Source organism: Ranitomeya variabilis, chromosome 3, assembly GCF_051348905.1.
Source record: "Ranitomeya variabilis isolate aRanVar5 chromosome 3, aRanVar5.hap1, whole genome shotgun sequence".
Lineage (NCBI taxonomy): Eukaryota > Metazoa > Chordata > Amphibia > Anura > Dendrobatidae > Ranitomeya > Ranitomeya variabilis.
The window spans coordinates 348,297,881-348,314,982 of NC_135234.1; the positions used below are offsets into that span (position 1 = coordinate 348,297,881).

The 17,102-nt window shown below is 43.2% G+C and overlaps 1 pseudogene; it reads left to right on the forward strand.

The window, feature by feature from the left end:
• Window positions 1–1,208: 1,208 nt before the first annotated feature.
• LOC143817693 (piwi-like protein 1) overlaps window positions 1,209–17,102 on the forward strand; it is a 50,064-nt pseudogene continuing 34,170 nt past the window's right edge.

Here is a 17,102-nt window from a genome sequence, read left to right on the forward strand (position 1 = left end):
TTGGTCAGCTCACTCCACTGCTCATTAATCGGTGTAATTAATCTTGCGTTGTTCTCCATTTCTTTTCTATTGTTTCTGTTTTGGTACAGTAATTGGTTTCTAGTTACTTTTACTTACTCTATAAGCATGTCTAATTTGTCTGTGTCCATATCCCCTCTCCTGGAATCTAGAGTATAAATCAGTTGCTTGTTCCTGATAGGTTTGATCAGTAGAGCAGATTCTTTTAGCTCTAAGATATTGGCCAACTGGAATTGCTCTTATTGTAGATTATAAATGAGAGGATTTAGAGTGCAATATGGAGTTTGTAGCAGTGGGCTTTCTAAAGATATTAGTCAAGATCGAGCCATCGAGGTTAACTTAAATATAAATATCCAGAAAGGTAACTTTTCGTCCATAGGAATAGGTAAGATGAATAATCAAATTGTTGTTATTGAGCACAGACATTAGATCCTCAAGTTCATTGACAGTACCCTCCCACACGAACATAATGTCGTCGATATATCCAATTATGGATCTTGTCAATACCAGGGATAGAGGAGCATTTGAAGATGTCAAGTTCCCAAAGGCCTAAAACAAATTAGCATATGAGGGCACAAATCATTTATGGAAATTATTGACACCAAGAATTCCACTCTGCTCATTGAAATTGATTTGGAGTTAAATCAGATACAGAAAGACCAGACTACTAAATTGACTTCTGATGAACGGAGTACATTTTATCATGATTTAAATCTTGAATCTGAAAAATAGGAACAACAAATCAGCTCAGCCAAAATGAAAAAATATCAGCGTGATATACAAGACTATGAACAAAAAAAGGTCTTTCGCCGGCAGAATAGGACCCAGGAAACTCACAATACTAAAAAGGTATCCACTAGGAGCCCCTCTGTTTGTCTATGTTCTCTGTATCCAATACTGCTACTTCCATTCAGGGACAGGATTATGTTAATCCTGAGCGTATTAAAACCTGCTTTGGCAGCAGAGGCAGGTCTCAGGGGAGACATGGTTATGGTCATGGAAATCGAAGGAATGATCACCCAAAGGTAATCAACCTGTCTTCCCATGAATTATCTGTTGAACACACTGCTTTATTGGAGAAGGGTTTAACTTTTTGTCCCCCTCAAACCATAAATGTCTTCACTACCATAAAAGATGTACATTTATTTGCGAGAAAACTCATTCTAAAGAGATTTCATGAAAAATCGAATATGGACTTGTCACTTAATTCCGAGGAAGAGGCTGAAGCCCTTGCCATATTGGAGTCTCTGGCGGAAGAGAATAATACCCCTGAGATGATGAGCACTTTCTCTACTTTTCTTTTCAATAAATCAAAAAGATTTCCTAACATTAATATCTGTGTGGCTGTTGAAGTCTTTGTTAAATTGGTAACTAAAGACATTGAAAATATCAATAAAAAATATCGGCCAAAGCCCGCTGATATAAATGACAGGAAGATTTTTAAGGGATGGGATTATATACAGGGGTGGGATGATGTCCTCTTCAGGATGGCTGACAAAGGGGGCAATCTGGTCATTTGGCCGATTGAGCTATATGAAAAACAGACATATACATTACTTCTAGATCAGAATTGCTATAAAAGACTCACTTATTGTTAGGGCTAGCGGAACGCACCAAATAAAGGGATAGATACGAGGTGCGTTCGCAGCCCGAGGTCCACTGTGCAGAGATGGTACCTGCTGCTATGTAATGGCGGATGGACACTGAACTCACACAGGGATTCGACTTCACTCCGTGTGAAATAGTAGTGAGCTCTGTTGCTTCACAGAGTCGCAAGTTACTCAGAGAGTAATACCCTAACTAGGGTTGTGCTTGCTCTGGAACTCTTCTGTGCTAACCGCACACATGAAGGAACCAGATGTTAAGCCAAGCAGCTAATTGTTCCCACTGACGCTAGCTGCCTGCCTGAGTGTACAGTCCCAGATCTAGACACACCACATGTAACCAGAGTGGTAGAGCATCCACGGGCATTAGCCATAAACAAATGATACTAGCGCATGGCCGTGCAGCCATGCAAACCTTTTATAGTTGCAGCTTCTTCAGGACCTTCCTAGTGGACCAATAGGAGCTGCTACAGGACCTGAGCATGTGACCCCCAACCTCCAATGAGAGGTCTTCCCTTGGGCATGCTCAGAAGGAGAAAAGCAGGACTTAGTCCCAGAAGTGTCTGCTCACCGCTGACAAGCACTGGCTACAATGGCTGAGCCTAGAAGGGCAACAGTAGCCAAGCGCAAGTATCTGCCTGACCCAGACGCTGGGACCGACGTCTCTGCTGAGCAGGCTCCACTGCGGCTGGAGAAGAATGGGAGACCGCAGCGGAGGTGGTTCGAGATTCCCCCTGTGCAGCATTGGGAATTCGACACCTAACACTTATATCCCCCTATTGGATTACCAACAGGATCTTGTAAGCATCCTTGTGGAAAGAAAGTATCATCCCCAAAAACTCCTTGAAGTAGTGGAGAATATGAAACCTAAATTACCAACTTTTTATATACTACCAAAATTGCATAAGCACCCAACTGATCCGCCTGGTTGCCCAATTGTTTCCGGTAATGAAGGACTAATTGAAATAATGTGTAAAATTATTGATTATTATCTCAAACCCATAGTCATCTCCCTACCGTCGTGTATTGGATATTACGGCGGCACTGAGAAGATTGGACCAACTCCATCTTGATGAGTAAATGATACTTGTTACAGCGGACGTTGAGGCGTTATACACCTCTATCCGACATGCCCAATGTCTAGCTGCTGTTTCCTGGTTCCTACATAACAGCAATTTGGATTCCCCTCTGATAACATTCCTTCTTACGGCACTTGAATTTGTTTTAACCCACAACTGCTTTACCTTTAAAGATCAGGTGTTCCTTCAGACACAAGGTACAGCTATGGGGGCGGCCTGTGCATCCTCATATGCTAATTTGTTTTAGGCCTTTGGGAACATGACATCTTCCAATGCTCATCTATCCCTGGTATTGACAAGATCCATAATTGGATAAGATATATCAACGACATTATGTTCGTGTGGGAGGGTACTGTCAATGTACTTGAGGATCTAATATCTGTGCTCAATAGTAACAATTTGATTATTCATCTTACCTATTCCTATGGACAAAAAGTTACCTTTCTGGTTATTGATATTACAGTTAACCGTGATGGCTCTATCTTGACTAATATCTTTAGAAAGCCCACAGCTAAATCCTCTCATTTAAAATCTACAATAAGAGCAATTCCAGTGGGTCAATATCTTAGAGCTAAAAGAATCTGCTCTACTGATCAAACCTATCAGGAACAAGCAACTGATTTATACTCTAGATTCCGGGAGAGGGGATATGGACACAGACAAATTAGACATGCTTATAGAGAAGCCAAAAAGGTAACTAGAAATCAATTACTGTAACAAAACAGAAACAATAATGGAGAACAACGCAAGATTAATTACACCATATAATGAGCAGTGGAGTGAGCTGACCAAGATCACTCATAATCGATTGAATATATTACTTACTGACTCCATTTTGAAAAAAACACATACTCCTAGACCCCTCATCACAGCAAAAAGATCTAAGAACTCGTCTGACTTTATAGTAAGAAGTCAGTACCCCTCTAAAAAAACTCTTCAAACTAATTTTTTAGGTACAGCACAGGGCTTTTTTCCTTGTAAGAGATTCAAGGCCTGTGCTAATACCATCAAGGGGACTGATTTCTCTAACTCGGACCAAACTAAAACCTTCCAGATCAGAAAATATCTAACCTGTACCTCTCAGGTAGTAATTTACCACGCTAACTGTCCCTGTAATAAGGTATAAATAGGAATAACAACCAGAGAATTGCATATCAGAATCTGTGAACATGTACTCGACATTGAAAAATCTAATGATGCTAAGGAAGGGGAACAATTAAAGACTCTCCCCAGACACTTCAAAGAAGCACATGACTCTGATGCAAGGGGACTTCGGATTATGGCTATCGATCAGGTATCTTTGGGAATGAAGGGTGGTAATTTATTCAAAATCCTGTCCCAGGTAGAGAGCCGGTTGGATTTTTAGGCTTAACACATTAGTGCCTGAGGGATTAAATGAAAGTCATGGCTTTGGGTCCATCCTCTAACGTCCTCTATCCTATGGGTATGTTTTATATTATGTTAGTATATGTCTGTGTGTTTTTTTAATTCTTGTGCTTTTTTCTTTTCAGATGTAAGGCTACGTTCACATTTGCGTTGTGCGCCGCAGCGCACAACGCAAACAAAAACGCAGCAAAACGCATGCACAACGCTGCGTTTTGCGCCGCATGCGTCCTTTTTTAATTGATTTTGGACGCAGCAAAAATGCAACTTGCTGCGTCCTCTGCGCCCAGACGCGGGCGCCGCAGCGACGCATGCGGCGCAAAACGCAAGTGCGACGCATGTCCATGCGCCCCCATGTTAAATATAGGGGCGCATGACGCATGCGGCGACGCATGCGGCGACGCTGCGGCGCCCGACGCTGCGGCGCACAACGCAAATGTGAACGTAGCCTAAGGCTGGTTTCACACTTGCGTTTTTGTCTGCAGCGTTTTTTGCACAAAAAACGCATGCGTTTTTTTCCTATATTTAACATTGAAAACGCATGCGTTTTTTTGCACATGCGTTTGGTCGCGTTTTCAAACGCATGCGTTTTTTGTCTGCATGCGTTCATTTTCAAAAATGCTACCTGCAGTATTTTCTTGCGCGTTTTTTTGCCGCGAAAAAACGCATGCGTTTTTTCGCGGCAAAAAAATGCATTGCTGTCTATGTAAACGCATGCGTTTTTAAGCACATGCGTTTGTTTGCGCTAAAAACGCATGCGTTTTTATAGAAAAAAAACAGAAAACACACTGAAAAGCCACCCACCACCATCAAGGTGATAAAGGGATCCAAACCCTAACCCTAACTCTACCCCTAACCTCACCCCTAACCGTTTAATGAACATTTTCTGACAGTCATATTGCCACGTATTTAAGTGCCACGTATCACGTATTTCAGTGCCACGTATGCCACGTGCCACGTATTTAAGTGCCACGTGCCACATATTTAAGTGCCACGTGCCACGTATTAAAGTGCCACGTGCCACGTATTTAAGTGCCACGTATTTAAGTACCACATATTTAAGTGCCACGTGCCACGTATTTAAGTGCCACGTGCCACGTATTTAAGTGCCACATGCCACGTATTTAAGTGCCACGTGCCACGTATTTAAGTGCCACGTATTTAAGTACCACGTATTTCAGTTGCACGTATTTCAGTGCCACGTATTTCAGTCACGTTTAGGGTTAGGGTTAGGGGTAGGGTTAGGGTTAGGGTTTTCTTGTTTTTTCTTGTGTTTTCTTGTGTTTTCTTGTGTTTTTCTATAAAAACGCATGCGTCTAAAAACGCATGCGTTTTACCGCGTTTACATGCGTTTTTCACACATGCGTTTTTTTAAAAAATGCATGCAGATAAAAACGCAAGTGTGAAACCAGCCTTACCTGGTATTTCTTTAATGATTGATTCCCTTTAGCCTGGGACATCTCTTGAACTCGACCAGCATGGGGACTGGTCAGGTTTGGACCTTTTAGTAATTTTCCGAATTGTCATCTTCAGTGACGTTGAATTGGATGATCCTCTGTGATCCTCATTTTTATTTAGGAGCCATTGGGATCATCATCCCTTGTAATCTGAAATGGACATTCTGCTGACCTGTATTGGAATGTATTTTGATGTTTTAATTTATCTAACCCATCACTTTACTATTATTTATACGTATTTTCTCTCCTTTCCTTCACTCCCTTATTAACCCCTTCATGACCCAGCCTATTTTGAAATTAATGACATGGCCATTTTTGCAATTCTGACCAGTGTCCCTTTATGAGGTAATAACTCAAGAACACTTCAACGGATCCTAGCGAGTCTGAGATTGTTTTTTCGTGACATATTGAGCTTCATGTTAGTGGTAAATTTAGGTCGATAATGTTTGTGTTTATTTGTGAATAAAACGGAAATTTGGTGAAAATTTAGCAATTTTCAAATTTTGCATTTTTATTCTGTTAAACCAGAGAGTTATGTGACACAAAATAGTTAATAAATAACATTACCTACATGTCTACTTTACATCAGCACAATTTTGGAAACAATTTTTTTTTTGCTAGGAAGTTATAAGGGCTAAAATTTGACCAGCGATTTCTCATTTTTACAACAAAATTTATAAAACCATTTTTTTTAAGGGACCACCTCACATTTGAAGTCACTTTGAGGGTCTATATGGCTGAAAATACCCCAAAAGTGACACCATTCTAAAAACTGCACCCCTCATCTTGCTCATAACCACATTCAAGAAGTTTATTAACCCTTCAGGTGTTTCACAGCAGCAGAAACAACATGGAAGGAAAAAATGAACATATAACTTTTTAGTCACAAAAATGAACTTTAAGCAACAATTTTTTTTTCCCAAGGGTAAAAGAAGAAACTGGACCCCGAAAGTTGTTGTACAATTTGTCCTGTGTACGCCGATACTCCATATGTGAGGGGAGTCACTGTTTGAGCACACGACAGGGCTCGGAATGGAAGGAGCACCATTTGACTTTTTGAATGAAAAATTGGCTCCAATCTTTAGCGGACACCATGTCGCGTTTGGAGAGCCCCTGTGTGCCTAAAGATTGGAGCTCCCCCACAAGTGACCATATTTTGAAAACTAGACCCCCAAGTAACTTATCTAGATGCATAGTGAGCACTTTCGACCCCCAGGTGCTTCACAAATTGATCCGTAAAAATGAAAAAGTACTTTTTTTTCCACAAAAAATTTATTTTAGCCTCAATTTTTTTCATTTTCACATGGGCTACAGGATAAAATGGATCTTAAAATTTGTTGGGAAATTTCTCCTGAGTACACCGATACCTCACATGTGGGGGTAGACCACTGTTTGGGCACACAGCAAGGCTCGGAAGGGAAGGAGTGCCATTTGACTTTTTGAATGAAAATTTAGCTCCAATCGTTAGCGGACACCATGTCGCATTTGGAGAGCCACTGTGTGCCTAAGCATTGGAGCTCCCCCACAAGTGACACCATTTTGGAAACTAGACCCCCAAAGTAATTTATCTAGATGTGTGAGCACTTTGAACCCCCAAATGCTTTACAGAAGTCTATAACGCAGAGCCATGAAAATAAAAAATCATTTTTTTCCCTCAAAAATGATTTTTTAGCCCGCAATTTTTTATTTTCACAAGGGTAACAGGAGAAACTGAACCACAAAAGTTGTTGTCCAGTTTGTTCTGAGTATGCTGATTCCCCATATGTGGGGGGAACACTGTTTGGGCACACTTCATGGCTCGGAAGGGATGTAGTGATGTTTTGAAATGCAGACTTTGATGGAATGGTCTACAGGCGTCACGTTGCTAAACCACTGTTTGGCCGCAAGGGAGGCAGCACCATTTGACTTTTTGAATGCAAGATTGGCTGGAATCAATGGTGGCGCCATGTTGCAATTGGAGACCCCCTGATGTGCCTAACCAGTGGAAACCCCTTAATTCTAACTCCAACAGTAACCCCAACACACCCCTAACCCTAATCCCAACTCTAATCATAACCGTAATCACAACCCTAACCCAAACACACCCCAAACCACAACCCTAACCCCAACACACCCCTAACCCTAATCCCAACCCTAACCACAACCCTAACCCCAACACACAATCAACCCTAATCCAACACTAACCATAACCCCAACCACAAGCCTAACCCTTACCCCAACACACCCTTAACCCTAATCTTAACCCTAATTCCAACCCTAACCCTAATTCCAACCCTAAGTCTTGTTCCAACCCTAATCATAAGGCTATGTGCCCACGTTGCAAATTCGTGTGTGGATTTTTCGGCACCGTTTTATAAAAATCCACAGGTAAAATGCACTGCATTTTACTTGCAGATTTACAGCGGATTTCTAGGGTTTTTTTTGTGGATTTCACCTGCAGATTCCTATTGAGGAAGAGGTGTAAAACGCTGCGGAATCCGCACAAAGAATTGGCATGCTGCAGAAAATACAACACAGCAATTCTGCATGGTATTTTCTGCACCATGGGCACAGCGGATTTGTTTTTTCATAGGTTTACATGGTACTGTAAACGTGATGGAAAACTACCTCGAATCTGCAGTGGCCAATCCGCATCGTGTGCACATAGCCTAATTCTAACCCTAACCCTAATTCTAACCCTAATTCTAACCCTAACCCTAATTGCAACCCTAACCCTAATTGCAACCCTAACCCTAACCTTAATTGCAACCCTAACCCTAATTCTAACCCTAATTGCAACCCTAACCCTAATTGCAACCCTAACCTGTTGTGAATTTGGATTCTGGGCTCCCCCGGTGGCTACTGGTGGAATTGAACTGGTGTCTTCATCTTCTCTGTTCACCTGTTCCCATCAAGATGTGGGAGTCGCTATATAACCTTGCTGCTCTGTTAGTTGCTTGCCGGTCAACAATGTTATCAGAAGCCTCTCTGTGCTTGTTCCTGCTCCTAGACAACTACTAGATAAGTTGGACTCTTGTCCATGTTTGTTTTTGCATTTTTGTTCCAGTTCACAGCTGTAGTTTCGTTACTGTGTCTGGAAAGCTCTTGTGAACAGGAATTGCCACTCTGGTGTTATGAGTTAATGCCAGAGTTTTAAAGTAATTTCTGGATGGTGTTTTGATAGGGTTTTTAGCTGACCATGAAAGTGTCCTTTCTGTCTTCTGCTATGTAGTAAGTGGACCTCAAATTTGCTAAACCTATTTTCATACTACGTTTGTTATTTCATCTTGATTCACCGCCAATACATGTGGGGGGCCTCTGTCTCCTTTCGGGGTATTTCTCTAGAGGTGAGCTAGGACTAATATTTCCCTCTGCTAGCTTTATTTAGTCCTCCGGCTGGTGCTGGGCATCTAGAATCAACGTAGGCATGCTACCCGGCCACTGCTAGTTGTGCGTTAGGTTTAGTTCATGGTCAGCTCAGTTTCCATCTTCCAAGAGCTAGTTCCTATATATGCTGATGCTATGATCTCTTGCCATTGAGATCATGACAGTTTGACCGGCCCACTAAAGGGTTAAAATCCTTGGCTGAGAAAGGAGAGAAATAAGTAGTCTGCTGAAATTTTTTTTTTTTTTTTTTTTTTCTCTCCTTTGAATGGCTCTGTGTTCACCTGTTTGCAATGGATCTTCAGAGTGTAACTGCAGGTTTGAATAATCTCGCCACGAAGGTACAAAATTTGCAAGATTTTGTTTGTCATGCACCGGTATCTGAGCCGAGAATTCCTTTGCCGGAATTTTTCTCGGGGAATAGATCTGGGTTTCAGAATTTTCGAAATAATTGCAAATTATTTTTGTCCCTGAAATCTCGCTCTGCCGGAGATCCTGCACAGCAGGTCAGGATTGTGATTTCCTTGCTCCGGGGCGACCCTCAAGACTGGGCTTTTTCATTGACACCAGGGGATCCTGCGTTGCTCAATGTGGATGCGTTTTTTCTGGCCTTGGGGTTGCTTTATGACGAACCTCATTTGGAGCTTCAGGCAGAAAAAACTTTGATGTCCCTATCTCAGGGGCAAGATGAAGCGGAAATTTACTGCCAAAGATTCCGTAAATGGTCTGTGCTTACTCAGTGGAATGAGTGCGCCCTGGCGGCGACTTTCAGAGAGGGTCTCTCTGATGCCATTAAGGATGTTATGGTGGGGTTCCCTGTGCCTGCGGGTCTGAATGAGTCCATGACAATGGCTATTCAGATCGATAGGCGTTTGCGGGAGCGCAAACCAGTGCACCATCTGGCGGTGTCCACTGAGAAATCGCCAGAGAGTATGCAGTGTGATAGAATTCTGTCCCGAAGCGAGCGGCAGAATTTTAGACGGAAAAATGGGTTGTGTTTCTATTGTGGTGATTCTACTCATGTTATATCAGCATGCTCTAAGCGCACTAAAAAGCTTGGTAAATCTGTTTCCATTTGCACCTTACCGTCTAAGTTTATTCTATCTGTGACCCTGATTTGCTCTTTGTCATCTATTACCACGGACGCCTATGTCGACTCTGGCGCCGCTTTGAGTCTTATGGATTGGTCCTTTGCCAAACGCTGTGGGTATGATTTAGAGCCTTTGGAGACTCCTATTCCTCTGAAGGGGATTGACTCCACCCCATTGGCTAATAATAAACCACAATACTGGACACAAGTAACTATGCGTATTAATCCGGATCACCAGGAGATTATTCGCTTTCTGGTGCTGTATAATCTACATGATGATTTGGTGCTAGGATTGCCTTGGCTGCAATCTCACAGCCCAGTCCTCGACTGGAAAGCTATGTCTGTGTTGAGCTGGGGATGTAAGGGGGCTCATGGGGATGTACCTGTGGTTTCCATTTCATCATCTATTCCCTCTGAAATTCCTGAGTTCCTGTCTGACTATCGTGACGTCTTTGAAGAATCCAAGCTTGGTTCGTTACCTCCGCACCGAGAGTGCGATTGTGCCATAGATTTAATCCCGGGTAGTAAATACCCAAAGGGTCGTTTATTTAATCTGTCTGTGCCTGAACATGCTGCTATGCGTGAATATATAAAGGAGTCCTTGGAAAAGGGACATATTCGTCCATCGTCATCTCCCTTAGGAGCCGGTTTTTTCTTTGTGTCAAAAAAAGACGGCTCTTTGAGACCATGTATTGATTATCGGCTTTTGAATAAAATCACTGTTAAATATCAATACCCATTGCCGTTGCTGACGGATTTGTTTGCTCGCATAAAGGGGGCCAAGTGGTTCTCTAAGATTGACCTTCGTGGAGCGTATAATTTGGTGCGAATCAGGCAGGGGGATGAGTGGAAAACCGCATTTAATACGCCCGAGGGCCACTTTGAGTATTTAGTGATGCCTTTTGGTCTTTCAAATGCTCCGTCAGTTTTCCAGTCCTTTATGCATGATATTTTTCGCGATTATTTGGATAAATTTATGATTGTGTATCTGGATGATATTCTGATTTTTTCGGATGACTGGGACTCTCATGTCCAGCAAGTCAGGAGGGTTTTTCAGGTTTTGCGGTCTAATTCTTTGTGTGTGAAGGGTTCTAAGTGTGTTTTTGGGGTACAGAGGATTTCCTTTTTGGGATATATTTTTTCCCCCTCTTCCATTGAAATGGATCCTGTCAAGGTTCAAGCTATTTGTGATTGGACGCAGCCCTCTTCTCTTAAGAGTCTTCAGAAATTTTTGGGCTTTGCTAACTTTTATCGTCGATTTATTGCTGGTTTTTCGGATATTGCTAAGCCATTGACCGATTTGACTAAGAAGGGTGCTGATGTTGCTGATTGGTCCCCTGATGCTGTGGAGGCCTTTCGGGAGCTTAAGCGCCGTTTTTCCTCTGCCCCTGTGTTGCATCAGCCTGATGTTGCTCTACCTTTTCAGGTTGAGGTCGACGCTTCTGAGATCGGAGCTGGGGCAGTGTTGTCGCAGAAAAGTTCTGACTGCTCCGTGATGAGGCCTTGTGCCTTCTTTTCCCGTAAATTTTCGCCCGCTGAGCGGAATTATGATGTTGGGAATCGGGAGCTTTTGGCCATGAAGTGGGCTTTTGAGGAGTGGCGCCATTGGCTTGAGGGGGCCAGACATCAGGTGGTGGTATTGACTGACCACAAAAATTTGGTTTATCTTGAGACCGCCAGGCGCCTGAATCCTAGACAGGCGCGCTGGTCATTATTTTTCTCTCGGTTTAATTTTGTGGTGTCATACCTACCGGGTTCTAAGAATGTTAAGGCGGATGCCCTTTCTAGGAGTTTTGAGCCTGACTCGCCTGGTAACTCTGAGCCCACAGGTATCCTTAAGGATGGAGTGGTATTGTCAGCCGTTTCTCCAGACCTGCGGCGGGCCTTGCAGGAGTTTCAGGCGGATAGACCTGATCGTTGCCCACCTGATAAACTGTTTGTTCCTGATGATTGGACCAGTAGAGTCATCTCTGAGGTTCATTCTTCTGCGTTGGCAGGTCATCCTGGCATTTTTGGTACCAGGGATTTGGTGGCAAGGTCCTTCTGGTGGCCTTCCCTGTCACGAGATGTGCGAGGCTTTGTGCAGTCTTGTGACGTTTGTGCTCGGGCCAAGCCTTGTTGTTCTCGGGCTAGTGGATTGTTGTTGCCCTTGCCTATTCCTAAGAGGCCTTGGACGCACATCTCGATGGATTTTATTTCAGATCTGCCTGTTTCTCAGAAGATGTCTGTCATCTGGGTGGTGTGTGACCGTTTCTCTAAGATGGTCCATTTGGTTCCTCTGCCCAAGTTGCCTTCTTCTTCCGAGTTGGTTCCTCTGTTTTTTCAAAATGTTGTTCGTTTGCATGGTATTCCTGAGAATATCGTTTCTGACAGAGGGACCCAATTCGTGTCTAGATTTTGGCGGGCATTCTGTGCTAGGATGGGCATAGATTTATCTTTTTCGTCCGCTTTCCATCCTCAGACAAATGGCCAGACTGAGCGGATTAATCAGACCCTGGAGACATATCTGAGGTGTTTTGTGTCTGCTGACCAGGATGATTGGGTTGCTTTTTTGCCTTTGGCGGAGTTCGCTCTCAATAATCGGGCCAGCTCTGCCACTTTGGTGTCCCCGTTTTTCTGTAATTCGGGGTTTCATCCTCGATTTTCCTCTGGTCAGGTGGAATCTTCGGATTGTCCTGGAGTGGATGCTGTGGTGGAGAGATTGCATCAGATCTGGGGGCAGGTGGTGGACAATTTGAGGTTGTCCCAGGAGAAGACTCAGCTTTTTGCTAACCGCCGTCGTCGTGTTGGTCCTCGTCTTCGTGTTGGGGACTTGGTGTGGTTGTCTTCTCGTTTTGTCCCTATGAGGGTCTCTTCTCCTAAGTTTAAGCCTCGGTTCATCGGCCCGTATAAGATATTGGATATTCTTAACCCTGTTTCCTTCCGTTTGGACCTCCCTGCATCCTTTTCTATTCATAACGTTTTTCATCGGTCATTATTGCGCAGGTATGAGGTACCGGTTGTGCCTTCCGTTGAGCCTCCTGCTCCGGTGTTGGTTGAGGGTGAGTTGGAGTACGTTGTGGAGAAAATCTTGGACTCTCGTGTTTCCAGACGGAGACTCCAGTATCTGGTCAAGTGGAAGGGATACGGCCAGGAGGATAATTCTTGGGTGAATGCATCTGATGTTCATGCCTCTGATCTGGTTCGTGCCTTTCATAGGGCCCATCCTGATCGCCCTGGTGGTTCTGGTGAGGGTTCGGTGCCCCCTCCTTGAGGGGGGGGTACTGTTGTGAATTTGGATTCTGGGCTCCCCCGGTGGCTACTGGTGGAATTGAACTGGTGTCTTCATCTTCTCTGTTCACCTGTTCCCATCAAGATGTGGGAGTCGCTATATAACCTTGCTGCTCTGTTAGTTGCTTGCCGGTCAACAATGTTATCAGAAGCCTCTCTGTGCTTGTTCCTGCTCCTAGACAACTACTAGATAAGTTGGACTCTTGTCCATGTTTGTTTTTGCATTTTTGTTCCAGTTCACAGCTGTAGTTTCGTTACTGTGTCTGGAAAGCTCTTGTGAACAGGAATTGCCACTCTGGTGTTATGAGTTAATGCCAGAGTTTTAAAGTAATTTCTGGATGGTGTTTTGATAGGGTTTTTAGCTGACCATGAAAGTGTCCTTTCTGTCTTCTGCTATGTAGTAAGTGGACCTCAAATTTGCTAAACCTATTTTCATACTACGTTTGTTATTTCATCTTGATTCACCGCCAATACATGTGGGGGGCCTCTGTCTCCTTTCGGGGTATTTCTCTAGAGGTGAGCTAGGACTAATATTTCCCTCTGCTAGCTTTATTTAGTCCTCCGGCTGGTGCTGGGCATCTAGAATCAACGTAGGCATGCTACCCGGCCACTGCTAGTTGTGCGTTAGGTTTAGTTCATGGTCAGCTCAGTTTCCATCTTCCAAGAGCTAGTTCCTATATATGCTGATGCTATGATCTCTTGCCATTGAGATCATGACACTAACCCTAGTGGAAAAATAGAAATAAATATATTTTCTTTATTTCATTATTTTCCCTACCTATGGGGTGATAAGGAGGGCTTTATTTGCTATTTTTTATTTTGATCACTCTGATAGGTTCTATCACAGAGATCAAAATGTACCTGGAATGAATCTGCAGCCCGGCAGATTCGGCGGGCGCACAGCACATGTGCCCACCATTTTGGAAGATGGTGGCGCCCATCGCTGAAGACGGACGGACACCAGGAGGGACACCGGGACTCGGTAATTATGGAGGGGTGGAATCGGACAGCAGGGGAATGGAGGGAAGGCTGGGGGCAGGCGGAGGGGAGAGGAGGGCAGCAGAGGACAGAACGGAGGGGAGGAAAGACTGACAGCAGCGACAGATCATCTCTGTCAGTCAGTGGAGGGGGCATATTGCAGTCTCCAGCCATAGCCAATGATATTGCAGCATCGGTCATGGCTGGATTGTAATATTTCACCAAGTTTCATAGGTGAAATATTACAAATTGCTCTGATTGGCTGTTTCACTTTCAACAGCCAATCAGAGCGACTGTAGCCACGTGGGGGCAAAGCCACCCAACCTGGGCTGAAGTACCACTCTCCCTGTCCCTGCAGGTCGGGTGAAATTTTAGTTAACCCCTTCACCCGATCTGCAGGAACGCGATCCAGCCATGACGCCACATAGGCATAACAGGTCGGATTGGCACCGACTTTCATGACGCCTACGTGGCATCACAGGTCAGAAGGGGTTAATGCCCATTTATTACAATATTATTACAATATGTTTAATCATGTTTTGCTAAGAATTCTTACACACTAATTACACTTCTTTTCCTTTCATATTCTTTTACTGGGAGTTTCTCTTAGTTACATAACATCACTTTCTGTCCCTGTTAGTTTATATTTAATTAATCGGGCACATTAATTACACACTATTCTATACACTGTAATTGTTCTGATCTTTCTCTCATCTTTACTTTTTCATGTATTATGCTCATTCCAAGGTCTGTTCCTCTTCATATAGACACTTGGTTCCGTCATGTAAAATATTCTCTATTGGTGTCCTGTGCACATGCCCGGGTCCGACCTCATATAGGCATTCCCGATGCGCCATTGTGTGTTCGCAAGCGATCCCGTTGCTTAGCAGCGATGGATTGCTTGCATTCCACAGGAGCAGGAGAAAGTGCCCCCACGTGGTGCGGTTGCACCTGGACATGCGCTGATTACGGACCAAAGGCTCTCACTAAGCGGCACATTTGATTGGTTAATCTATTATACATATACTAGCCCTTGCTCTGCTCTAGACAACGTCTCCTGATGAAGATACGGCGAAACATGAATAAGGGGTGGTAGGTCGGGGTCTACACTCATTTAATCATATAGGTATTTGCCTTTGCACTGCACAGCACTTTTCCTCCTTGCACAGTGGGCACTTTAAAACTCTTAAGTACATATATTCTTTCTCTACATCTCTATTGAGTATGCCACATGCGGCTATGGAGACCGTGAATTGTTAAACATACCCCATTAATTTACTGCACTGGCGCATCGGTGTCTTTCCTGCAGCTATTGCTTTATATTTGCACAGGCATTAACCCTTAGTTAACTTACCATACTATGTGTTAATAATATGTAGCACAGTTATTTCTCTTTATTTTTGTGCAATTATCTGGCATGTTTTTCTGGCTATACCTTCATTTTACTGCCCCATATTTTGTCCTGCATTTTGGTAGTGCTACTTTGTTTAAACAATTTTAATTCTACTAATAAATGAATGTTTTATATGGTTTAATATACTCTCTTGTCCCTCTCATTAATTTAATATATTGGGTTGGGACCCTAGGTGTTGAATATATTGATAGAGTTTTGACCCTGCATTTACTATTGCAACATCCTTTTTGGAAACCTTTGTGTTTAATTGTAGATGGACATTTGTAAGGATGCACAGGCAAGAGCCTGCTCGTTCACCACATGCCATGTCCATCCTAAAAAGAGTACATTAATTTAGATTGCAATTAGAGTGTACTCTAAAATTAAATAGAGTTAAATTAATTTCTCCATCTCCTCCAATGCCAACGTAGTCGGGAACCGCACTGCACTCAGTTACCACCCATAGACTTACAAATGCTTCTCATTAAATTAGAATATCATCAAAAAGTTAATTTATTTCAATTCTTCACTGCAAAAAGTGAAACTCATATTATATAGAGTCATTACAAACTAAGTGATGTATTTCAAGTGTTTATTTCTTTTAATTAGTTCATGATTATGGCTTACAGCCAATGAAAACTAAATTCATTATCTCAGTAAATTAGAATGATTTATAAGATCAGCTTTAAAAATTATTTTAAAATCCGAAATGTTGGCCTACTGAAATGTATGTTCAGTAAATGCACTCAATACTTGGTTGGGGCTCGCTCCTTTTGCATCAATTACTGCATCAATGCAGTGTGGCATGGAGGCGATCAGCCTGTGGCACTGCTGAGTTGTTATGGAAGCCCAGGTTGCTTTGATAGCAGCCTTCAGCTCGTCTGCATTGTTGGGTCTGGTGTCTCTCATCTTCCTCTTGACAATACCCCATACATTCTCTATGGGATTAAGGTCAGGTGAGTTTGCTGGTCAATCAAGCACAGTGATGCTGTTGTTTTTCAAACCAGGTATTGGTACTTTTCGCAGTGAGGACAGGTGTCAATCCCTGCTGGAGAACAAAACTTCCATCTCCAAAAAGCTTGTCGGCAGAAGGAAGCATTTTAGTGCCCTAAAATGTCCTGGTAGACAGCTGACTGACTTTGGCCTCGATAAAACACAGTGGACCTACACCAGAAGATAATATCGCTCCCCAAACCTTCACTGATTGTGGGAACTTCAGACTAGACCCCAAGAAGCTTAGATTGTGTACCCTCCACTCTTCCTCCAGACTCTGGGACCTTGATTTCCAAATTTAATGCAATTCTACTGGTGTTGTCTATTGGTCATGAGTGGCTTGACCAAAGGAATGCGACAATTGTAGCCCATGCCCTGTATACATCTGTGTGTGCTGGCTCTTGAAGCAATGACTCTAGAAGCAGTCCACTCCTTGTGAATCTCCCCAAAATTTTTGAATGGTCTTTTCATAAC